The sequence below is a fragment of the Triturus cristatus genome, chromosome 2_2 (assembly GCF_964204655.1).
Source record: "Triturus cristatus chromosome 2_2, aTriCri1.1, whole genome shotgun sequence".
NCBI lineage: Eukaryota > Metazoa > Chordata > Amphibia > Caudata > Salamandridae > Triturus > Triturus cristatus.
This window is the reverse complement of record NC_140582.1, coordinates 15,772,829-15,798,178: the sequence shown is the minus strand read 5'-3', so window position 1 is coordinate 15,798,178 and position 25,350 is coordinate 15,772,829. Positions and strand designations below refer to the sequence as shown.

At 44.7% G+C, this 25,350-nt stretch overlaps 1 protein-coding gene across 1 annotated transcript in view; it reads right to left on the bottom strand.

The window, feature by feature from the left end:
- The window catches only part of LOC146861755 (metalloprotease TIKI1-like), a 1,236,995-nt gene that overhangs the window by 911,279 nt on the left and 300,366 nt on the right, over positions 1-25,350 (bottom strand). The gene's annotated exons all lie outside the window — the stretch shown is intronic.

The window sequence follows — 25,350 nt, the reverse complement described above, 5'->3', positions numbered from 1 at the left end:
CGGATCCAAGGCTTTTTTCGGCTCCGAAGGGTGTGAATCCGAAGCTTTAGGGGTCAGCTTTTTGCTTGGCTCCGAGTAGTCGATGGGGCGGTGTCTGTAGATTTCGGTGCCGAGTGCTTGGATGTGGAGGCAGCGATCGGCACGGAGGAGGAGGGCGGTTTCTTTTTCGGTGCTGGTGTCCGCTCAGTACTGATGGTAGTCTGACTCGAGCCCGAGTCGCCTGAAGGCTTAGTAGGCTTCTTTGCCGGGCCCGAGGGCGGGGCATGGGAAGCAGTCTCTCAGTGTGCACCTGGGCCCGAAGGGGAAGATGTGACCGAAGCCTTTTTCGGGGGGGTCGGGGTCGACGTCTCTACTTACGACTCGCTGCCCAGGAGTGATGTCCTTGGTGTCGGAGTCATCGGCTTCGGAGGCGCTGACGGGGTCTTCTTCGATTCGCTCCTGTTCAGGTACATCGATGCCCTCCTGGAAGATGTCATCGGGAATGGGCGCAGACGAGCGAGCCATTGTTCTCCTGCCTCGACGATCTTGAATGGTCTTCTTCGAGCAGAAAGAGGCACAAGCTGCACAGTCTCTGGCCTCGTGCTCCGGAGACAAGCAGAGATTGCACACCTCATGCAGATCGGTGTGGGGAAATTTCGACCCACATTGACGAAATTCCTTGAATGGCGTCCTTTCCATGAGCCAGATACCAAGGCCCAGGTAGGCCCGAAGGCCTTCGTTGACGACCGGAATCGAGGACTTCGATGTTGAAAAGATGCACGACGACTAGGGATCGCGATCGAAAACAATACCGGAGAAGGGTGAAAGATTGCACGTAGAGAGTGGAATCGGTGACGGTTCCCAACTGGAGCATGAGAAACACATCCTACAGAGACTAGGTGAATGTGGCATTGGGGGCACGGTTTTCAGGTGGTTTTCTTCATTTTTGGAAGGCCGTCAGCAATCTGTGTGGTCTCCCCCTTTTTCGACAGATATCCCTACAATGAATGTTTGAGTGCCCCGGGGCTCAGTTCTGAGCCCAACGTTATTCAATATCTATATGGCACCGTTGGTACCCCTCGCAGAACAATATGGGGCACATGTTATAACCTATGCTGACGACTCCCAATTGCTGTTTACGTGTGAGATGGATGAGTCGTTCAATGAAAACTTAATCCATTTATGCCTGACAAAAGTGTTTGACTGGTTCAGACAAAATCAATTGTCTTGCAATTCCGCCAAAACCAAAATAATCTTCTTCGGTCACACTCCTGGGGATGAATGGCAGAATTGGTGACCTCAGAATCAACTGCCACCTGCCATCCCAGTTACCACAGTTAAAAATCTGGGAGTCATGCTTGACTCTGATCTTTCAATGAAGTCACAGGTGCAATCCGTGGCCGGTATGTGCTTTGGACTGTTAAGAATGTTGAGAAACCTTCTACCAATGCTTCCCTTGTTCCACAGAAAAACGGTGGTCCAAGCCTTGATTATGGCTAGGCTGGACTATGCAAATGCCTTATACCTGGGAATCCCAAATTATTTCTTGGGTCGTCTACAGGTTGTTCAACATGCGGCCGCCAGAGCTATTTCTATATGGTAGGGCCTAGGACCCATATGATGACTCACTTAGAATCTTTACACTGGCTTCCAGTGAAGAACAGGATAATTTTCAAGTCTCTTGTGCTGGCCTTTAAGGCTCTTCATAACAGTGGGGCTCAGTACATCAGGAAAAGAATCACTCCTTACACCCCGGCCAGGACTCTGAGGTCACCAACACAACACCTGTTACTGGTGCCCAGGTTTTTGCGGACTAGGAAGGGGGGTCGCTCCTTCCAGGTGGTTGTGGGAAAATTATGGAATATTCTTCCTCTCGCCCTCAGACAGGAACAGGAGCTTATCAGTTTTAGACGCCCGCTTAAGACCTGGCTGTTCCAGCAGTAACGGTGGTCCTTGTGGTTTAGAATGTATACTATCGCTCTTTCAAGGGGATCTTTCAGCGCCGGGACACTCCTTGGAGTAGCCGTGCGCTCTATAAATCCCCCATAACATTAACATAACATTAACATTAACATTCGAGCCCGATGGTGGAAAAAAACAATCTGAAGATGGAGCTGATGCCCATGCGCACTATCATCCAAAGGAGGAGTCACCTGTCTCGTGACTTCCAAAGACTTTTCCAAGACAAAAACAAGTGCAAACATCCGGGCCCAACACCAGATGGCAATCTATGCTTAGTGTGTGATCTGCAGCTCATATGCCTCGAACATAGAATTAAAAAAACCTTGGAAATTCACAGAAAAAAACAAAGGTTACAGGCACGTTATAGTTAGGCCGACTTTTCACTCGTACAAAACCAAAGAATTTAATCAGGTATAGTTAGCTGAGCTATAACTATAACTCGCACCCCCACAATGCACTGCTCATGACCTCACATAATACATCTACACGTCAACCTGTGTATACAGTTCTACTGTTTGACCATCTTGATATTTAAAACCCCTTGACAAGCCTTAACCTGCTGCTGTACTACCGCTAGGACGAATTGGTATACTGTTTCAGAACCCTTATTCTGCTGTTCTACTACTTAAAAGTCACCCTAATGTAGCATTTAGTCAGGCCATAGTGTAAAATGCTATGTGCATAAAAGCAGAGTCATGTAGTTAGATTTTTCACTAAATTATATGTACACTTTCAGGCACTTATGGTAACTCATACAACTAGTGCTCTACATTGAGTACAATCTCATGTGAACACTTATAAAAGGGTACAGGTAATCGTAGGCCTGTCTGAGAAAATTGAAGGCCTCAGCATGACAAACCACCTGGAAAAGTGGCTCCGAGAAGAAGTAGCGCCGGACGGCTTATCGAGTTTCTTTGCCATAGAAAGGGCACACCGTGTCAGAGGAGACATACAAGTAAATAATTCCATGGTGCGCATCTTCCCAGATTTCTCCTGAGAAGTGCAAAGGCAGAGGGGATCCTCCCGGGACGTGAAGCAAAGGCTGCAGCAACTGAACTACAAATACCTGATGCAGTATCCGGCCCGCTGCGAGTCACCTCAGACAAGGGTACGGAGTTCTTCAGAACCCCCCAGGAGGCGTCAGACTGGCTGTACCAGCACGGAGGGGCAGAGTTGCCAAGGGAACCTGAGAAGAGACAGCAACGGGAAAACTGCTTCAGGTCCCGGCGGACCGGGACAGAGACTCTGGCACCTACGCAGCAGGAGTTGCAGCTTGAGTGACTGAGCGCGATGCAAGTTGTAGCACAGATCAGACGCAAAGCAAGGAGCCAGGTGCCCTGGAGGGCAGTGAGAATGCAGCAGAATCCAGTTCAGAGCATGGATCCAGCGACTCTGAGGTGCAGAGTGTGATACTCCTGGACGTCACCCCGCAGATGGCGAATGACATTGTTTAATGGATAAGACCTGGGAACTGCGATGAACAGGTCTGGAATGCTACAAGGCACTCTTGCCTCGGCAATAAGGTACAGGGGTTGATTTGGGGGGGGGGACACCGAGTTGCAGCGCACAAGAAATCGCGCGGGTTCGAGTGGGGGACGCACACAGGGGGCGCAACATAACCAGAGAGGCGAACAGGGCACAGTAATACCCGATAATGGCTGACAATCAGCAGTACAAGTGTATGACCTGGAATATTGGGGGCATGCATTCAATGTCAAAATGCCACCAGGTCCTCTCATACATTAGGCGGCAGGGAGCCCAGATAGCTCTCCTACAAGAAAAGCACCTAAGGCAAAAGCAAGGATAGACACTACAAAGACGGTGGAGGGGGCAGCTCTTTTACACCAGTTTTTCGGCCTATGCGCGGGGGCACTACTTTGGATTCAAGCGGGAGTCCCATTTCAAGTGAGGAGCTCCAATGTAGATCTGGAGGGTCGATATGTAGCAATAAAGGGGCGACTAGAGGGTCGAGAGATTAGTATAATCAGTATCTACACCCCTAATGTAGAACAGCCGACCTACTTTGCGACATTGAGTCACAGATTAGCGCAATATTTCACAGGTACTGTTATAGTGGGAGGCGACTGTAACAGCGTAGGTGTCACACTTCTAGACACATCCCACCCCCCATTACGAAACTCTCAAGCTGCGCGCACCTCTCATGCATGCACTACATGGAGACAGAGCTGGGGCCTGATAGACGAGTGGAGAACCCTATACCCACAGGGTAAATACTACTCCTACTTCTCAGTGGTCCATGAGGTGCATGCACGACTAGATGCCTTCTTATGCTCAGTAGATGCTCGGCGTCATGTTACTGCTGCGGAATACCTTGCGCAAACAATTTCGGATCATAACCCACTAGTTCTGTCCCTAAAGTGGGCACACCCGGCATCTGCGATTCCTACATGGAGATTTCGCCCGGACACCCTTGAAGACCAGGGCTTTCGGAAAGAGATTAGGGACGAAATAGCGCACTATTTCAAAACTAATGCGGGAACGGCCACATCGCTGAACACGGAGTGGGACGCTTTCAAAGTGGTCCTGAGGGGCCAATGCATTACCCGTGCCACGGGAGTCAGGCGCGTCATCATGAGAGATGTATAGGGGGCAGAGACAGCCCTCAGAGAGTTAGAATGCAAAAGGCCAGAGCACCCGGAGCTTCAACAGGCACTCTGAGACACCAAGGAGGAAGTGACGAAGCAGACATAGAGACTTAGAAGCTTCGATTACAAGAAATACTTACAGCGTACTTATGCTGAGAGGGACAAGTCAGTGTCACTTCTGGCATGGCTGACGAACCCGATGAATAGAGGTTCCCCCCTGGTGGAGCTAGAGGATGAGTGGGGAGTTAGACACTACACACAAGTAAAGATCAATGAAGCCTTTGCCAGCTACTATGCCAAACTCTACAGGAAGACGCAAGAAGGCGAACCTACGGACGTAAGGGAATACCTGGCCGACTTGCCGCTGACGAGTCTGAGCCCAGAAAAGACGGAAGAGCTGGGAGCTGACATCAAGCGGCGGGAGGTGCGGGTTGCCATTAAGTCTATGGCGTGAAACAAGACACCGGGCACAGACGGTATACCGGACAAATTTTATGCAATATACACGGAGGAGTTAGCCTCCGGCCTGGTTACAATGTACCAAGAGGCCCGAGAACTTGGAGAGTTGCCCGAAAGTGCCAGAGAAGCCCTTATTGTCCCAGTACCCAAGCCAGGGAAGGAACCACATGACTACTCAGCTTACAGGCCGCTATACATGTTAAACTTAAACTATAAAATCCTGAGTAAGATTCTTGCCACGCGCTTGCTCCCCCACATGTCCAACCTGGACCACGCAGACCAGGCGGGGTTTATCCCGGGGCGGAATACGGCCATAAATATTAGACAACTCCTGGCTGTGATGGGCTCTGCGGGGTACGACAAGCGGGAAGCGGCAGTGTTTGCAGTGGATACAAAGAAGGCCTTTGACAGCCTGGAATGGTCGTACCTCTACGAAGTCCTGGCCAAGATGGGCCTGGGGGAGGGATTTCTGACATGGGTGAGGCTGTAGTACACATCTCCTACGGCCTGAGTGTGCACAGGGAGGACTATTTTGGCTAAACAGAGGGTGGAGAGAGGTACGAGGCAAGAATGTCCCCTCTCCCCGCTCCTGTTTGCACTGGCCATGGAACCACTGGCGAGCAGGGCCAGGAACGGTCAGGAGTACGAGGGCCTGAGGATGGGAGCGGTGCCACACTTCATAGCATTGTATGCTGAGGACCTCTTACTATTCTTACGTAACACGATGGACGAACTGCAAGGAGCGCGTGACAAGCTGGCCCGATTTGGCATTGTGTCTGGCCTTAAAGTCAATTGGCAAAAATCCAGCTTATACCCAATGGCACCGGATACCCCCCGCCGCTTGATCTCGAACACATGAGGTGGGAACCTAGCTGCCTACAGCACCTCGGAGTTAAAATATATCATGGAGCGACGGAATTACTGGAAGGAAATGTGAGTAATGTGATACGGTCAGCAAAAATAGCAATGGAGTTTTGGGGAACACTTCAGGGTGCGGAACCACGGGCACTGGCGGATGTACATACGTTGCACTGTCAGCAGGAAGAATTAAGACGGTGACCTGCCTATTTAAGGCAATGAGGCGGGATATGAAAAAGTCTTTAGAGCTCTTGTGATTACAATGGGAAGAAAACTTGGGTAAACAGATACCAGAGGGAGAGTGGGATAAAATCCTAGACCACACCCCAAAAGCATCTAGAAATGCAAGATTTAAATTAATTAACTATTATGTGCTGCATAGAGTGTATCTAACATCGGCCCGATTTAGGAGACATTTTGGCACGGAAATTGCAGTGTGTCCGAGATGCGGGGAAAGAGAGGTGCACATACTCCATATGCTTTGGAACTGCCTCATATTGCAAGCCTTTTGGGAGGAGATACGGCAGGTGGTAGGCGACCTTATTGACAAAGAGCTTCCACAGACCCCAGAGCACTTCCTATTAGGGTGGTTCCCCCACAAGGCCAAAAATAAAGTAACGGAAAAGTTTCAGGACCTTGCCTATGTTCTAGAAAGCACCTGGAGAGCCGCGGATTACCACATGGAAAAAAGAGCTTAAGAGGTTGGCAGGAGCGGAAGGCAGATTATTGCTCTGAAAAGCCAGCCGGGAATAGGCAAACTGGAGAGGGCTAGAGCATGGGAAAGCCTAGTGTGTGAGTTGGTGGCGAACGAGCAGGAAGGCAATAGTGGTGCAAGCACTCCGAGAGTGGCAGAGCCAGAACGAGAGGATAGACAGTAGGGACACTCAGCCTAACGACATCTGAAGGTATAGCACTACAATGCACGGAATCTCGGAGACTGACACACAAGAACCCGGCACCAAGTAGACACACCCACCTGTTTACATAAGCGCAACTCAAGGGGGAGGAGTGATGGTTTTGTTTCAAAGGGAATGTTGAAGAAAATGTGCCAGAGAATGTAAGTGGCATGTCATGTACACTAGGCGCTAGATGCAAACCTGAGAATGTACATATATATTGATGTTGTCTAAAAGCCAATAAAATATGGTTAAAAAAAGGGGTACAGGTACTAATATATACTCTCACACTCTGTTCCAAAATCTAAACCTTCACTCACATGAACAGATACAACACTTATATATGTAGCTCTAATGGGATCAGTGACACACTTACTTAAAAAAACATAAGTCACTGACACTTCTGAAGAGACAATCCATGACAACCATTACAAATGTATTTACAGAGTCACACAGTCACAATAGAGCCAGTGATGGAGTAAGAAACATTTACAAAAGAGAACCCCAGAATGGAACTGAAACACTCATTCACATATCTAAACAACTGACACTACCAAATGAACCATACAGAGAAGTAGGGCTTTAAAAATGTCTTAGGCCTGATATACTTGAGCATGTGTATGTAGTTGTGCTGCTACACCAACTTCTATCTAAAACTCCTTCAGAGGAGTTAACATATTTTGCTAACACATATAACTCACTCTTAAGGTAGGCTGCAGCTAGCACATACAACACGGTCTTATCTGCTTAAAAGCTAATACATGTAGCTAGAAGATTCAGTGAGCTATATGCACACTTACGAGCCCATGTGCTGCCTTATAATTTCAGTGTTCCGCATTGGTTTGAATCTTATGTAAGCACATATAAAGGGTGGAGCTACTAATAGATCCTCTCAGATACTGTTTCAAGCATGTAAATCTTCACTCACAGGCACAGACAGAACTCTTATGTAAGTAGTGCTAATGGTGGAAGTGACAGTATGATTTAAATCACTTATTACTAACTGCTAAACCTAAGAGACAACCAGTGACAACCCTCACATATATGTTTATATAGCCAAAGACTGACAAACAGAGCCAGAAATGTTCTAAGATGAGTTTTCTGCATATAGAAAGAAACCCAGACATACAACTGATACACTTATCCTCATATTTAGTAAATGACACTACCAAGTAAATCATACACTTGAGCTTGTGCATGCAGTTCTTTTGTTAGATCCTATTGATATTTAAAACCCCTGGAGAAGCCTCAATCAGGTCTTGTACTACTTAAAAGTGACCCCTAATGTACTTCATATTGATAACTGTTTGTAAAGTCAAACCTTTTTATGGAGTATACAAATATTAGAAAACTAAGCTGCGGATAGGCTATAACACCACAATGGTATGAAATGGTGAAATAATGGTATATGTATAATGTTAGATGATTTAACTATAGAACATACTTTAAAAAAATCTATTTTTTTCAGATATCTAGTTCACTTGAAGCAGAAGACTTAAAGAAGATAAGAAAGGAGCAGAAGAGAAGAGCACAGAAAAAACAGTACTACTCCAACAAGACTCAAACGAAAAAAAAGTGGATAATGGACACAATGTTCTGGAGAGAAAAACAATCTACTGGTAAGAGAACAAAGCAGTTTTTTAAAACAGTATTAAGAAGAATTAAAAATGTGTAAAATGATGAGAAGAACAGAAAACCTTGACAAGTCAGAAACGAAAAGGAATAACTCATATTCAAACTACAAAGAATTAAAAAAAAATAATAATTCATCTAACAGCAAGGCAGAAAAAGTCCAAAGATATAAGAAGAAGAATGTTTATAACAAGGGTAATACAAAATTTAGTGAAAAACATAAAACAGTATAATAGAAGATTAGCAGCTTAAAGCAAAAGCAACACATAGAAAGTGTAGTAGATAAAGCATTTATGTTAAAGCGAAAACGATTTATCTTAATACGGAACAGAATTAGAACACTGGATAAAACAGTGGTTTCTATGAAGAAAACAAGCATTGGCATAGCCAATAGGTCTCGCCTTTGGTATATTATACGTGTTTAGTTATCAAGCACAATATCCTTGGTGCAACAACATCAACTGTTGCATGGCTAAACACTTATAAGGTCCCAAAGGCGAGACCTATTGGCTATGTCAATGCTTGTTTAGCAAAGGGCCGTTGCATTCTGGGACCTGTAGTTGATGTTGTAAATATGGGTTGAAAACTCCCAGCATGCATGTTGATAAAAAGCCGACATCTGCCTGAAGGGTTCTACGTAGCTATCATAACATCAAATAGTGTTACAAACGAAGCTCGGTATGGGGTGTAGTAATGGGTGATGGTCTAAATGAGTAATTGGCGATAATATTCTGCTGCACCCCTGACAGCAGTGAAACGGTCCTTTATTTAGAGAGGGAACTCTAAAGTTTCCTGGGCCCCTGCGCTAGAATCTCAGCTATGCAAGTTTTTCTTTGCGCACATGTAGCCCTGAATTTACAATAGGTTAAATAATAAATGTGTCAAAAATAATACGTTGTTTCTATTCAGCGCTTCATACCTCACTAAGGTGCCTAAGCGCTGTGAAAAACCCCTACGTCATCTGCAGCGATTGCTGGACTTTGTCCCTAGGGATTATGGCAGAGTTTAAGTAATTGAGGAGCGGTGGGGTCTATTTATTTCTTTGTTTCTTTCAAGCGCACTTGTACACATGGGCTGGCTTGGTTTGTTAAATAACCCATGAAGTGCTGGAAGGACATGGCCAAGATCACAGGCCAATATTCAATCAGTGCCAAGTTACTGAAAAACACACAATTGTGGGAGACCTGTTAAAAGAATACGCTGTCCTCTGAAGCAGTCTTCCTGCAATAAAAAAAAAACCTCAACATCACTCCCCCAAGACAAACACGATTTTTCCCATGTGTGCAGTGCATGGCCACAGACCAAAAATAAACATTTCATAATAGGCAGTAACCTGAGCACCCTGACCATGGCAGGTGCATAAGAAATGCGGCGGCTCTTTTACAGACACCCGAGACAAAGCCTGCACTCAGGAGTGACCAAACACTGGGCGCACATACAGTACGAAAATATCAGCTAACAGCGTCCGCATTGGTACAACAGAACCCCTGGCCTGATTGTCTTGTCCCCATTCGGCTGGTACATGTGCCAGAGAGCTGGGGGCCCTAACTTTGGAAATGAAACGGTGAAAATCAGGACAAGTAAACTTCAAATTTAACAGAGATGATAGGTTCGGTATAGGCTATTTCAGAGGCTGTAACTCCCGTCCTCTCTGTGCCATTGTTACTGCCAGTAGTGGGAGCAGGGTTCGGTGGAGCTGCGCTTTTGAAGCAACACTCTTCTAGGAAGTGACAGCCTTCGTTCTAGGAAGCCACAGCCTTCTAGGAAGCCACACACTAGACATCTTTAAACACCACAACTCCCACCACCCCTCAGCATATCCCAGTCTCCTGACATACATTCCTCAGGGTTCCGCTACACCCCAGCCTCCCCTGCAGGTGCTGCACACTTGGAATGAGACATTACCTCATCCGCCGGTAGCCCAAACACTTCCATAGGAGAGACTGCCATGGCTCCGGACTACCCACGAAACCTAGTCTTGACCACGGGCACCACCCACTGCCATACCCAACAGTTCAAAAAGGAAAAGACCCAAGCCCACAGGAGATTTCAGGCAACCGACAGCGCCCGAAGTCAAAAACAACGGAGCGCAGTGAGCCTAAATCGGTCGCCGCACTCTGAATGAAAGTAAACGAGCACTGTAAAAATAAAAAAAAACTCGAATGGTGCGCGTGAGAGTGAGCACCAGGGCTCTATAATTTAAAACCCATGTCGCCCCTGAGATGCGGGAGCTGCTGGTGTGTGCGCGCGGTTGCGAGCAGCAGCATATGTTTCCAATTATCGCGCCCGCGTCTGGGCTCGATAATTGGAAACATATGATGCTGCTGCGCGTAACCGCAAGCATTAGGCCGTGGGCGTGCACATGGGTGGGACAAAAAGAGGCTTTGGCCAATTGCGTGATGTATTTGTTAAAAAGACGCACGCAAAGGCCGATAGCCTGGGGCAAAACTACAAGCACAAGCGTGAGCGTGTGCGAGCGTGTGGTGGATTTCTGAAAGCCCTTACATAAGGTAGAGCCGAGCAACGCATGCGCGCTGCGCTAGGCTCGACCTAAAAAGCCAGAAAAAAAAGCTTGTTAATAAAACTAACTTTTGTAAAATATTCATTGGTAAATGGAAACATACTTCCAAAACTGACCCTTTCTTTAATAGAGAAAGATATTAACAAGAGAACACATTAGTGCATGAAGTTGAAATAACTGGTCAATGTTATGAGGTTAACGAAGGTAGTCCTATTGCAAAAGAGGAAATGGTTGCTAGGAATGTTGAGGAAGTGATAACTGAAGAAGTAGAGGGAAGGCGTACATAGGCTTCTGTATATAAGTGGAATTGAAGTAGTATCTGTAGTATTCGGCAAGAATCTAATGATATTTTACAAACTTTTTCACAGGAATTACTAGTTAGAAATATCAAACAGAAGATTACTATGTTGTAAAATGATAAAGTATAGTAACTTACAGGGAACACTAAAACCCTACACTCATCTGTGTATAATGAACAAAAAAGGAGGAGACAAAGTCGATTGGGCTGTCTTATTGTCACAGGGACAAGCCGGTAATTGCTTAGAGAAAATTGGTTATTTGGGTAACCCAGCATTAATGGGATAAGGTTCAATCTGAATCTAGTCAGGATGAAACTATGCTGGTTATTCTTAACGATCCGTAAGTTTGAGTGTGAATGATTTAATATCTGTGGTATGGTTACATAAAACTTTACGGTTTGTTTCCCTTTATGGCTATTCCACCTGTCATGGGTAACTTGGTTTATAAAAATGGTTTTATTCTTGATTTAGGGAAATGTTCACAGAGAATAGGGGTATCATACAAAAAGGCAAGGCTCAAAAAGGTTAGAGTTTCTCTGACATATGATAGCCAGGGGATTCTGTGGGCATAATCCAAATTCAGGATGTCTTTGAGGATTTTTTGGTTTAGACCCAAAGTGCCCCTTTTCCATATGGATAGCCAGAAGGAAAGTGGCGGTAGTCTTATAGCATCCGCAATAAAGGGCATGCTGGCTTCTTTATGAGCTATAACATTGTTACTCGATTGTGGGATTGACAGCAGCCTTTTAATGAATTTGGCTTCTTGAACTTGAAGAGGTGTTACATCACTGATACCCCAAATTGCTGCCCCGTATGTGGCCATTGGGAGCGTTTTTGACAGATAAATTGTAAATATTTCTAGTATCGGCTGATGGCCTAGTTTTTTAGAGAATCTAAATAAGGCAGCGATACTTTGAATCATTAGATTAACTCGACTTTGCAACATCTCCTTCCAAGTTTGTTTATTGTAAAAAAAACAACGAAATAAATAAAATAAGGTACCTGCTCTATTGTTTCCCCATCAAGTTTATATCTCATTCTCTTCTTTTTTATCACTATCCATTGCCATAACATAGGATTTGGCGTTATTTATTTGCAAGTCCAGATTATGCATAAAATCTGTGTTTTGTGTAATAAGTATTGAATTCAATAAAGTTGGTCGTTGGCTTTAAAAGCCTTGGGCTAAGGGTCTCAGGGGAAATACTGTAATCTAGAGTAGATAGATATTCACCTCTTTGGAAAGTTGGAAAAAATGACCCTGTATGTGGATCTATAGCATTATGAATCACAAGTTGCCAATTAATTGAGATGGTATTAAGGGCATTCCCCTGGATGTCATGATGAAAATGGGGAATACCAGCATTCCTGCGGTCTAGGATTCCACATGACTCTGCAGAGTTTTGAGAACATGGTTTTAAGTTAAAGTCTCCCAACCAAATTACATGAAGTGGTTTGGGATGGCACTTCGCTAGGTCCTCTAACAGGTTATCCAGAGACTGGGGTACCACAACTGGGTCCAGGAAGCTGTTATTATAGTAGTATACCAGTAGTAGATCCCAAGTATCAAGCTCTTTAATGACCAAGATATGAGAGTTCGGGAATGTATTTCCGCTTTAGTTCTTTCGTTTTTCTGCAGCCAAGATGGCCGACAGGTGAGGAGCTCCGGCCGGGAGCTCCAGGCTAGGTATTGCATTTTTGGCACAAATCCCCTTATTTCTACCCCCTCCTCGGACCCTTTTTACTCACCTTGGGTCATGCTCGACTTTGGTCCTCATCTCTCCAATCTCCCGCATCTGGGTTCCGACCCGTGATTAGCCTTATGACTGCAGAGTACGAGACAACATGGCCGATGCCCGGTGGAGCTGCTTGGTTTGGCTATAGAGGAGACTGGTTCGGGTTCCTTCCCGCGGCCGTCACCTACCCAGCCGGACATTGGGCATGGCTTTCCTCGTCCCTCCGCTGTTGAGCTACTTCCTCTCCCTCCTTCGGATGATCCAACGCGGATCTGCTAACGACTGAACCAGCCTTGGCTCGGCTAATGCTCGAGTGAACTGGGATGAGGTTTCACCCTTCCTGGCCGTCCCCTTGCCTTCCGGGTTGGGTCACAGCTGCCTGCCTTGGCGCTTGACCTCTTACTTCACCTCCTGTGGTGTCACTGAGACACGCAAGTCTTGTTCCCATGATGGAGTCGTAACGGCAGTGAGTGCCATGGCGCTGTTGGTCCGGTGGCCCCAAACTGGTTTTCACTTCCCGAGCCAGGGGAGGCTCACCCTCTCGGTCCCCACTGCTGCCTCCCTTCTTCCTGGTCTGCTTCCTGAGCGTACGAGTCGAATTCCCTGCTGTAGCCCTGAGTGCTTCTACACGACGACCCGAATGAGATCGGTGATCTCTCACCTTTCCTTCCCTCATCGATCCTCTGGCTGCCTCCCTCTTTCCTGTCCGATTCCATGGAGTCAACGTCTTTGTGGCTTTTTTGGACTGAATTTCTTTGTTTTTATCTTCATACCTGCCATCTTGTGATTAACTAACCGGTGTCCCTATCCTGGGACCTCCATCTTGGTGGCCTCGACTGATCATTGGTCCAGAGCATGCTGTTGGTTTTTCTCCCTATTTGGCCTGACGCCCCTCTGCCTTCATGTCGACCCTTCCCAGACCCGCCTACACCCCTCTTATCGTGTTTACCCCCCGGAAAACTCTCTTCTACACACACCCTTGGATCCGCTCCATTGCCTATGCGATCCGACATATTGAGGGAGCCTGGCTCTGGAAGTTCATGTTTTTTTTTACCCCAATCCGGTTCGTTGACTCTTCATCTCTGTTCTTTTTTTCATACTGTGTTTCCCCCTGAATCTCTATCTTCTATTGCTGGTCTATTCTGACCTGATCGTATCCTTCTATTCCTCATGGACTTGTTCTATGTGCTTTTGCGATGCTCTATTTTATTTATGTAACTGTGTAACTTTATTTTATTGATGTAACCTTGTAACTATATTTTATTGTTCCTTATGTAAAGCGCTCTGATACCTCTGGGTCTAGCCAGCGCTATATAAATCTCTCCAAATAAATAAATAAATAAAATAAAGGACAAGACTTTAAATGCGACCACGTTGGAAATCAACGTTAGTAAACTCCCCCTAGGCCTACCCCCTGTGGATGGTAAGGCCAAAGTTTGAAAAGATCTGTTCCTATCAATATATATTGGGTCAATCTCCCAGGTTTCTTGAATGAGAATAATCTGATAGTTGGTCAGAACGGAAAGCCATTCCTCATTATTACGCTTGCTACTGTAGCCAGCTATATTCCCACACACAAGGGGATACATTAGGATCTGTGCATCCCGAGTGAGAGCTGTATTAGCCTGTTGGGCGGGGACTAAGAGATGTGAGTCAGTACAGCTCTGATGTTCAATCTCCCACCGTAAGAGCTGACTGGCATCTATTACCTCCGACCCTTCAATCTGTATTCAGGAAGTCATCTGTTTGTTGACCGTATGTCAATCGCAAGAATCCAGGCCTGACAATGGGGCAAATTTATTGGTAGTGGCATAATGCGCAAGGTTATTCATTGGAGTACTGTTTGCTTGTAAACAGCGGTCTGGAGCTATGAATGGGGCCCCTCACGGATGCAGTGTATGTGGTTTATAAAACAAATCCAAAGATGCTGGGAGAATCTTAGTTTTTAAATTGGGATTAGATAGGGGTTGTTAAATAAATCTCCTACCAATTGAGGGCTTTCAAAATTTAAAACAACACAATTGCCCTCGTATGTTTTTAGGGAAAGACCAACCCACGGAGTTCTCCGCGCTATTAGCAGATGGTTCTCTATTAGGGGCCCTGGCATCGTATGGATGGTTAACCAGTGGCGCGCTTTGGCTATAAGCTGGGTGGTAGATTCTCTTTCAGAGGGTCTAAGTACGTGTACATTTACCAAGACTAATACGAATGGACAAGCAGCAGGCGGGAAATCAAGGTTTTGATATCTAGCATCCCTATGATTCTGCATGAATTCAGACTGGGATTGTTTGGTGTGAATTTGGGTGATGTTTCCAAGGCACTAAGGGGGCTTTGAAATAACTGATCTATTCTCAGGTGTTGGGGAGGGAGGTATTAAAAGCATTGGGATAGGGGTGTTAATAGGGTTTTCCGACAACGTCTGGGTGCCCCCACCCAATTGTGTCCCAGATGGCGGGACAAACCCATGGTTGCCCGCAGCTGGGAATCAACCTGACTGGGGTTGGAGGGTACAAGCAAAGGCGGGATTATTTGTGGTGTGCATAGAGTGTGATAACTGATTATTAGGTAAGGTAGGCTGTGTTGGGGCTCTACTTGGGCCTTAAAAACTCCTCAAGTTTCAATTCAATATAATCCAAACCTGATAGTATCGGGGTGTACAAAAATAAGAGTCTTGCACAAATGTCCTCTAGGGGGACCATCGACTGCGACAGTTCGGGGATATCAGCACCAGGCTCAGCTCTGGGTTGGTGAGGTGACGATTTCCTGGATTTCTTTGCTTTAGTAGAGGGGAGTTCTTTGTTGGGACCTTTCTTCCTCTTGCCGCTCGTAGTCAGTGAGGAAGAAAGCTTAGCTGCAATGAAGTTATTAGGCAGGGGAGGAATGTCAATGACAGATGCGATAGCAATTGATAGTGAGTCACAGTGTTCAACAATACCCTGAGTAATAGTGCATACATTGGACTCTGCGGGTGTGGGTGCAATGATAGGGAGATCTTTGATCCTGTCTTTGGAACCATGGGCACTATCCCCCAGGGAAAGTCTGCACTCCGTCAGGGCAATCTCCCTTGAGATAATGTTAGTCTCTTTGGTTAGAGATGAGTCAATAGTAGAAATGGTTAGTCCAGAAGTAGGAGTAGTAGTTAAACTTTTTCTTACTCATCTTGATGTAGGCTCCAGGTGGCATAAAAGTCAGAGGTTAGGGGGGGTGGCCCAGCCTCCTTCAGGCATGGACGGGTATGGACAGGCCTGCCGTAGGACCGCACGCATCCCGCTCCATGGGTGCGCAAACCACTTTTAGCATCCAGAGAGGTGGAGGCAGGAAGCAGGAAACGATGGCAGGGTGAGATGGGAGTTAAAGTCCACTCCCTGCGGTGCTCTGTAATGCACGGCGTAACCCTCAGCACAGCAGGTAATGCACAGCTCGCCCCTCAGCTCCCCTCGGCACAGCTAGTAAGCAAATGAGTACAGAGACTCGGGTATGCAATGCGCTTTTAGCGTCCGAAGATGCGGAAGCAGGAAACAATGGCAGTGAGAGATGAGAGCGAAAATCCACTCCCCTGCAGAGCTCCATAATGCACGGCACTCCCCTCAGCACAGCAGGTAATGCACTGGTCTCCCCTCAGCTTCCCTCGGCAAAGCAGGTAAATAACAAATGAGTACCAAGCCAGAGGTCCTCCTCATATACAGATGCTATTATGGATAAAGGATGCACCAAAATTTGGAACAGATAGTCATGAGGCTGTCCTGACTTTCATCGAACAGTAGGTCACATGTGCCATCCCCAAAGAAAGTGGAGAAAACAGCTTGAGACAACAAGTTCTACGTTTTCAAAGTCATAGATGCAGAAAATACTATAATCAAAAATATAAATGCAAAAGAAAATTTTATACAAGATGTCGTTTTAGATTCCCATGATCGGTCATTTCACAAGGAAGACTAAACAGCTTCTTCTGAGCGGTAAGACATACAGTACCTCGGAAATCACCCAAAAACACACACAACTTAAGGAGAACCGAAATTTCAAAGTATATTAATGACTATAATCCACTCATTTTGAAAATGTGGAACGCAAACATGGATATTCAGTTTATTGCAGACAATTCAATTGCTGTTGCTCGTTACATCACATCATATATTACAAAATCTGAGAAGTCAGAGATGAAAGTGACATGAAAAGAGATTACTGCAGAAAAGAGTCTCAGCAAGAAACTGTATAGCTTCAACTTGAAGATGCCTTCCCATAGAGAGATTAGATCCCATGAGTGCTCAGATCGGTTGAGCTTGGGCAGTTTATTTTCAAAGTCAAGAGTAATCGTTTGTGCAAGTCTAGGCCTAGCCAGCAAAAGGAACAGAATTTTGAAGTCTTTCACAGAAATCAAATACTTAAGAGAGTTTCAGCCAAAAAGCACTGATATTCTTTAAACAAATATGTTGGATACATACTATCCAAGAAGAAGCCCACATCTGGAAAATGTATGCCTGTATGAAGCACTTTAATACTACAGGTATAAAAGGAATGTAACAGAAAACATACAAGACAGTGATGTTTGGTCAAACATGCCAAAGGAAGTCTTATTAACCAAAGAAAACTGAGTTGCGAAACTGCAACTCTTCAAACCTTGGCGTGCTGAAACTGAATTACTAGGAGACTATGACTGCTACAAAGAGTCTTTCAATGCTTTAACAGACCTTATTCAGACTTCCCTATCTATTTTAAAATCTAAAATGAGACTGAACAAAAATAAATAATCGCAGCTGAGATAACCAATGAAAGTTCACAAAGTAGCCAAAGTTCTGGACCATTTACTCAAGATCCTCTTAGTCAACCAGTTGAACAAGTTACTTACCTTCGGTAACAATATATCTGTAAGAAACATTAGTTAGTTAGATTCCTCACCTTAGAATATCCCCAGGCGTCAGGCTGGATCCGGAAAGATTTTTCATCAGCAATACCCTTGCGCGTCGCTAGGCGTCGTCTGCGGCTCGGCGTCCGTCGTCGGCATCATGATCGCCGGGATGACGTCGTCGGAGTACTTAGACGCCGCCCTTGCGCGCTGACGTCAGTTCTTGTACATAGCTTTCCACACCAGGAACACAGAGCCATGCAAGAGACCGACACTGGTGCCAAGAATCTAGGGCCCTGAAAGGGATGACCTCAACTCTAAATATCGGTTCGCAGAACGGGGAGGATGGGTGGGGCGGTGAGGAATCTAACTAACTAATGTTTCTTACAGATATATTGTTACCAAAGGTAAGTAACTTGTTCATCTGAAAGAAACACGTTAGTTAGATTCCTCACCTTAGAATAGATACCCCAGCAATACCAACCCCAGTGGTGGGGCTGCGAACCAAGATCACACCAGAAAGTCCTGGAGAACAGAACGGCCAAAGAAGCTGTCTCTCCGGACTTGGCTATCCAGGCAATAATTTTTGGTAAACGTGTGCAACGAGGCCCACGTTGCTGCCTGACAAATGTCCTGCAAGGCGACTCCCCGGCCCAGGGCAGTGGTCGCCGCTGTGGCCCGAGTGGAATGGGCCCTCAGCCCTACAGGAGGTTCCTTTTTAGCTAAGGAATAATAGGCCTTGATACACAAAAGACCCACCGAGAGATGGTTCGCTTGTGCACCGCCCGCCCCTTCTTAGCGCCCACGTTGCCAACAAAGAGTTGGTCGTCCACCCGGAACTGTTTGGTGCGGTCCAGATTGAAGGACAGCGGCCATTTTGTGTCCAGACGGTGGTGCCTCTCTTCCTCTTTCGAGGGATGCGGAGGCGGAAAGAAGGTGGGCAGGGTAGCAGACTGGCCGATGTGAAAGGCAGTTACCACCTTAGGGAGAAAGGAAGGACGAGTCCTGAGAACAACTTTGTCTGGATGGACAGAAAGGAAAGGAGGCTTAGAAGAGAGATTCAGAAAAGTAAGCAAGGGCCCCCTGTACAATAGTTATGTAATTCCTAGGGCAGGGTACTATCAAGTAAGGTATAAATCCCTAGGCAAATATGATTAGACTGTCTGTAGTCTGTTGGTAAATATATGCCCAATTAGTGCATTTAATTTCTTTGAGATATTGGAGTGCAATTCGTATAAAGTCAACTAACACTTACTATATTTAAAAACATTCATTTAATGACATATTAAAAAGCAATTCACCATACAAAATAAAATACAATTGTTAAAATTTCTGAAATATTACACTTTTTATCTCATCACATAATAATTACAGTTACAAAAATACATATTATTTAGTGGCTGACGAGTAGATTCTTTCTCGACGCGCGTTTCGACGCAAGCTGCGTCTTCATCAGGAGGAGCCACACGTTAACCTATAACACAATGTGATAATTACACTCCAATATTTGATAGTTTACGAGTCAATTTGTTTTTAGACCTTCACCAACACCTCTGTGACATAATTGGTATACTTCTAGCTTTTCGATTTGTGTTTTTATTCTTCTATCAAGCAAGAGAAAATATGCGGGAGAAATTGAAATGATAATCGTGTTGTTAAACTACTTTATTACTGTTTTATCTAGGCATTTTATTAGCCATTCTCTTTTTAGGTAATTTTTTCAATAATAATGCATGCTTACGTTGTTTGTGTTCTAGATACGTTTCTCACACTCTAGCAGCTATGCTTCCTTTACTTCATTAGTGGTTGATTCTAGGTACTAGAAAGCAATGATATTTGTTTAAGTCAAGTGCGAATCTCCACCTTTAGTTTGGAGAAATTGACTCTTCTTGTTACTACTTACAGTGGTTTGTTCTCTAGGGATGGTAATCTCTTCTTTTTTTATGTTGTATGGTAACAGATAAAATTCAAGATATACTGAAACGAAGAGACAAATAATGTATACATATCAATTTTTTTTCCCCCTTTGGGTCGAATCTAATTAATATCCTGTTAAAAGATCTCATAAATTTACCTAATCAAGCGTATTTCGTCGTGGAATGATGACAACGACAGTCTTTTTTGTAAAGAAGCAAATGTCGTCATACAGGTAGAGCTAAAAAATGAAATTTGTTATACTTTCAGACAGATGTTGTTATATTATTACATTTGTCTATATTAGTTTGCAAGACATCGTGATTTTATTTGCGTGAAAGTCATTCATCGTAATGAGTGTGTCTTGACTATCTTAGAAATCTACGTCATTTATTCTGGACTAGTTTTACTGTTATTTGTAAGATATCGTAATTCATTCACATGAACGGCGTTCTTTTATTCTAAGTCTGTCTTTACTATCTTACCAATACATGTCACTTATTCTGGACTAGTTTAACTCCTGTTTGTTAATAAAAACCTCTAGTGTCTAGTTGTTGCGTATTACTTGTAAGACGCCTATTCAGTTGAAATAAATAGGGGCTCGCAGCCGTGGGTTTCTTACCTTAAAATGGTTTTATCGATCTAAGAACCGGCGGCGTCTCTGCGTCCTACTCGGTCTGTTGTGATGTGTTCTATACTATCCCTTTCCTCTGTGTTATTTAAACGCATTTTCGCGCGAGTGATCTGACATCTCATTGGTTAATAATTATATCTATGGCCTTATTCTCTATCTGGAGTTCCAATTGGGTAACAGCGGACTATAAGACTTGACGCTGTTTTCCTATTGGTTGCTAGGATCCAATTACATTCTCTTTAACAGATTTATATCAGTTAGCAGGATGGATAGGTGGGAATTGTCGCTGCAATCTCTGTCAGGCGATTTCATTGGGTATCAAGGGAGATAGGCCGAATTGAGGCTGGGGAATTAATTTCTAATTGGTTACCTAGGTGTGGATTCGTTACGTTCTCTTTCTACGATAGCCAAGAAGAGCTATGATAGGGCAAGAGTACTACCTTGTTTTTTCTTTTTCAAATGACCAAACTTTATTAACAATTTATATATAGTAAAGGAAAATAATCATTGTAGGAAGGTAACTAATTACCTTTACAGTTATATTTGCATTTTTATTGAATAAATATTAGTAATTCAGGAAGTTCTGTTACTTTGAAATTATTTTCTCTATACTATCTATTTAGTCAGATTGCATTTTCCCAGGGTAGCTCATTATTAAGCCCATTTGTAGCTGTATTGAGAGAAAAAATCCAATAGACTTCTCTCAACTTTCTGATTCTGTTATTTTCGTTTTCTGCTGCACATTTAATTTTTTCTAGTATTCTCCATTGCATTTGTTCAGGTTTATGCTGTAAGTCAATGTAGTGTTTTACTAGAGGGGCAGAAAGTTTAGCAGTTCTAATGGCTGAACGGTGTTCAGTGAGTCTTGTCTGGATTGCTCTAGAAGTCTCTCCTACATAACCTAGTCTACAAGGACATATGATTAGGTAAACCACATTTTGTGTCTTACAATTCCACATTCCTGATGCACGAATCGCATAATTGTTGAAAATCAGAACTTCTCCCTCAAGGACAGAGTCACAAGATTTGCAAGATAGACATTTATAGGTTCCCTTTACAGGTTGATCTCCATCAATTGTTTTCTGTGTGAAAGTATTAACTTTCGAAAATCTTGAGTGTACTACCATATCTTTAATATTCTTATTGCGTTTATAAGCAAATAAGGGTTTCGGTATGGTGTACTCTTGTGCAGGGTCGCTATTTAAGATATGCCAGTTGGAATTTATGATTTGTTTTACCTTAGCATTGAGTGTCGAATGTTTAGTGACACATACAAGTTGTGTAGTTCTTTTTTTAGAGGTTCTTTTTAAAAGGTGATCTCTGTCGTAGTATCTGGCTCTTTTATATGATTCCCTCACCAATCGGTGTGGGTATCCTCTAGCTATAAATTTTTGTTTCATTGAAACAGCCTGATTGTCAAAGTCTATTAGTCTCGTGCAGTTCCGTCTAACTCTTAAAAACTGGGAGAATGGTATACTTTGTTTTTGTGTTCTTGGATGGTAGCTGTCGAAGTGGAGAAGTGTATTTCTCAAGGTAGGCTTTACAAATAGGTCTACTTCTAAGGTACCATTATTATGTTTTATGAAAATGTCTAGAAATTCTACTTTTTGTGTACTTGAATGTGCTGTGAATTTGAGATTTGGATCAGTGAGGTTTAACCATGTTAAAAATTCGTCTAGTTCATGGTCATCATCGGTCCATATAAAAAAGATGTCGTCTATATATCTAGACCAATGAGTGATCGACTCAAAGTAGGGGGCAATTTCATTAAATATATTCTTGGTTTCAAACAAAGCCATGTATATGTTGGCTACAGAAGGCGCTACCGAGGCTCCCATACTTACGCCTTTAGTTTGTTTATAAAGGCTATTTCCAAATTCAAAATTGTTTTCATTTAGAACGATATCAAGACAGTCAAGTATACATTTTGTAGGGCCTGGGACTTCATATTGATTTATGAACCACTTGACGGCATCTAAAGCTTCCTTTTGTGGAATATTAGAGTATAATGATTCTATGTCAAGGGTTACTAATGTACTCCTATTTGGATTAAATTCAAGACCTTCTACTTTGTTGATTATGTCTCCAGTATCTTTAATGTAAGACTGTATCTTAGGAATATAGGGTCTCAGTTTACAGTCAACATATTTCGACAAGGGTTCCGTTACCGAACCGATAGTAGAAACTATAGGACGGTAAGGAGGGTCTAATTCGTTTTTATGTACTTTAGGGATTCCATATATACATGGCATTTTCTCAAGGGAACTGTTGAGATATTCATGTTCCTTATTGCTAATTTCTCCTTTATCATAGGCATTATCTGTCAAATTTTTAATTTTGTTAATGATTTTTTTAGTAGGATTAGATTTAATTTTGGAGTAAAATCTCTGATCATTAAGCATGGTGGTCATTTTCTGTTCATATATTACAGTGTCAATCACTGCAATGCCCCCACCTTTATCACAATTTTTTATGGTCAATGTGGAGTTATCTCGTAACTCTTTCAGAGTAAGATATTCTTCTCTATTTAAGTTGTATATTGGTTTGGGGATGAACTTACATATTTGATTCAGACGTTTTAACACTGTATGTTCAAACACGCCTACTTCTGGACCAATTTGTTCAAGTGTTGTTCAATTTGTTAGAAGAGAGAGCCTCGAGCTCACTCACCCTTCTAGCAGAGGTGATGGCAACCAGGAAAGCAGTCTTAAGAGTCAGAAGACGAAGGGGACAATTATGAAGTGGCTCAAAGGGAGCGCACATCAGATAGGTCAATACTAGATTCAAATCCCACTGAGGCATTACGAAAGGCATTACAGGAGGAAACATGTGAGTAATGCCCTTAAAGAATCGAGAAACAACAGGGGATGTAACAAGAGAAGGCTGATCAGGAAGCCGTAAGAAAGCAGAAATAGCTGAAAGGTACCCCTTGAGGGTGCCCTGAGCAGAGGCCTGCTGGGCCAGGGAAAGAAGGAAGAGGAGAACCTCAGAAAGAGGAGCTGAAAGAAGATCCACAGCCTTTGCTGTGCACCATGCCACAAATTTGTTCCACCTGCAGGCGTATACCGATTTTGCGGAGGGACGCCTGGCTGCCAGAATAACATTACAGACTTCAGGAGGCAAGTCAAATGGCATCAACTGCCGCCGCTCAATCTCCACGCATGGAGGTGGAGGCTGGACAGGTTCGGGTGGAGGACCGTCCCCTGCTGCTGCGACAGAAGGTCCTCCTGAAGAGGCAGTCGAATCTGGGGATCGATTGACAGACTGAGTAGCTCGGGATACCAGTATCTTCGTGCCCAATCCGGAGCCACAAGGATGACTTGGGCCCGGTCGCGCCCGATCTTCTTCAGTACTCTGGGCAGAAGTGGTATAGGCGGAATGGCGTACTACAGACCGCAACTCCACTCGCGACGAAAAGCATCTCCGAGTGAGTGCCGCCTTGGAAATTCCAACGCGCAGAACTGCTGACATTGCGCGTTCTCTTCGGTGGCGAATAGATCTAACCAAGGCTCTCCCCACTGCCGAAAGATGCCTTGCGCCACGTTCGAGTTCAGACGCCATTCGTGATCCATCATGCACCGGCGGCTCAGTTCGTCCGCCCTAGCGTTCAGAGAGCCCGCCAGGTGTTGAACCACCAGGGAGATTCCCTGATGTTCCAGTCATGTCCAGAGGTGCAGAGCCTCCTGACAAAGGGTCCCAACCCCACCCCGCCCTGTTTGTTGCAATACCACATGGCGGTGGTGTTGTCCGTGAACACCTGCACTACACTTCCCCGAACAGAGGGAAGGAATGCCTTCAGTGCAAGCCGGATCGCCCGCAGCTCCAATAGGTTGATATGGAGCCGGGACTCCGCCGGAGACCAGAGGCCTCTGATCTCTGCCTCTCCCATGTGGCCCCCCCATCGCAGGAGGGACGCATCCGTCACTACTGTGTGCTCCGGTTGGGGAAGGGAGAGGGATCTGCCACTGACCCAATCGCGGTCCGTGAGCCACCACTGCAACTGTCTTGCAGTGCCCTCCGAGATCAAGACATGGTCGAACAGGTCGGGCCACAGCGGCGACCACTGCCCTGGGCCGGGGAGTCGCCTTGCAGGACATTTGTCAGGCAGCAACGTGGGCCTCGTTGCACACGTTTACCAAAAATTATTGCCTGGATAGCCAAGTCCGGAGAGACAGCTTCTTTGGCCGTTCTGTTCTCCAGGACTTTCTGGTGTGATCTTGGTTCGCAGCCCCACCACCGGGGTTGGTATTGCTGGGGTATCTATTCTAAGGTGAGGAATCTAACTAACGTGTTTCTTTCAGATGAACAAGTTACTTACCTTCGGTAACAATATATCTGTAAGAAACATTAGTTAGTTAGATTCCTCACCGCCCCACCCATCCTCCCCGTTCTGCGAACCGATATTTAGGGTTGAGGTCATCCCTTTCAGGGCCCTAGATTCTTGGCACCAGTGTCGGTCTCTTGCATGGCTCTGTGTTCCTGGTGTGGAAAGCTATGTACAAGAACTGACGTCAGCGCGCCAGGGCGGCGTCTAAGTACTCCGACGACATCATCCCGGCAATAACGACGACGGACGCGGAGCCGCAGACGACGCCTAGCGACGCGCAAGGGTATTGCTGACGAAAAATCTTTACGGATCCAGCCTGACGCCTGGGGATATTCTAAGGTGAGGAATCTAACTAACGTGTTTCATTCAGATATTCTAAATTAAGCAGCTATAGCTATGAATTAGGTGGAAACTGCAAAGGAACGAGCAAAACAAGATACTATTGACTTTGAACAGTTAGAAGGACGACTAAACACTGAACAGGAGGAAATCTTCATGGAAGTAAAGACAAACTACAACATAGATTCCTGCATGAGAAAAAATAATGTCAATGCTCATCATTTGAACCTACTTTATTATACATCATGGGCCAAGATAGAACAGGAAAAAGTTTCTTAATTAAAGTTCTTACCAGTTATTTATAGAGCACTACAGAATCACATTTATCCTATGAAGTAACAGCACCAA